General features: G+C 52.2%; 1 protein-coding gene across 1 annotated transcript in view; it reads right to left on the bottom strand.

The window, feature by feature from the left end:
- Window positions 1-1,284, bottom strand: part of VOLCADRAFT_108590 (uncharacterized protein) — a gene marked incomplete at both ends in the record, with an annotated part of 11,101 nt that overhangs the window by 5,948 nt on the left and 3,869 nt on the right. The window lies entirely within an intron of this gene.

Here is a 1,284-nt window from a genome sequence, read left to right as displayed (position 1 = left end):
ACACCCTAGCGTGTCAAGGGCTCCCAAAGGGGGACAACCCTTTGGTTCCCCTTTTTGTTCCCCATCCCCTTTAGTTCTTCCCCTAAAGGGGATGAAGAACATAGGGGACAGATAACCGAAGTTGGACACCAAAGGGCTCCCCCTTTGGTCACAAAGTCCCTAAAGGGAATGATGACAACCCTTTAAGTGACCAAAGGTTGTCCCTAAAGGGAATGACACATAGGGGACTTAGACCAGAGGGGGGGACAAGGGACGGTGTGAGTTCTTCCCCTGTCATCATCCCCCTCTGTTCTTCATCCCCTTTAGTTCCCCTTTAGGGGATGAACTAAAGTTCCCCTTTAGGGGAAGAACTTTAGGGGATGTTCCCCCTTCGGGGATGCCAAAGGGTTGTCTTCTTCCCCTTTAGTTCGTCCCCTTTAGGGGAACCAAAGGGGTGCTCCCCGAAGGGGAACCCCTTCTTCATCCCCTTTAGGGGAACTAAAGGGGACGGAGACGAAGGGGGTTCCCCTTTAGGGGAAGAACTAAAAGGGAACCCCCTTTGGGCTCTTTGGTTCCCCTTTAGGGGACGACCAAAGGGGACAACCTTTGGGAGCCCATTCCCCAAAGGGGACCGTCTCCCCCCCCCCCCTTTGGTCGTCCCCTAAAGGGGAACCAAAGTCCCTAAAGGGAATGATGACAACCCTTTGGTCTCCCCCCCTTTGGGTTTGTCTATCCCCTTTAGTTCCCCTAAAGGGGATGAACAAACTTTGGGCTCCCCTTTAGTTCCCCTTTAGGGGATGAACAAAAAGGGGACAACCAAAGGTTGTCCCTAAAGGGAATGACTTCCCCTTCGGGGAACCAAGGGGACTAAGCCCAAAGGGGGACGCGGCCCCCTAGGATATCACCGAAGGGTTCCCCTTTAGTTCTTCTTCTTCTTCCCCTAAAGGGGAACTAAAGGGGATGAACCCCTTCTTCCCCTTTAGGGGACTTCTTCCCCTTTAGTTCATCCCCTTTAGGGGAACTAAAGGGGATGAACTAAAGGGGAAGACGAGCACTAAAGTCTTCCCCTAAAGGGGAACCCCTTCTTCATCCCCTAAAGGGGGGAACTAAAGGGGAAGAAGGGGTTCTTCCCCTAAAGGGGAACTTTAGTTCATCCCCTTTAGGGGAACTTTAGTTCCCCCTTTAGGGGAAGAAGAAGACTTTGGGGTTCTTCCCCTAAAGGGGAAGAAGAAGAGCACTAAAGGGGATGAAGACAAGGAAGGAAAGGGGCAGAGCCCCGTAATCGAGTTAACTCACAAACGTCTT

The sequence above is a fragment of the Volvox carteri genome (assembly GCF_000143455.1).
Source record: "Volvox carteri f. nagariensis unplaced genomic scaffold VOLCAscaffold_167, whole genome shotgun sequence".
In the NCBI taxonomy this organism is placed as follows: Eukaryota; Viridiplantae; Chlorophyta; class Chlorophyceae; order Chlamydomonadales; family Volvocaceae; genus Volvox; species Volvox carteri.
This window is presented reverse-complemented; position numbering and strand designations above follow the sequence as displayed.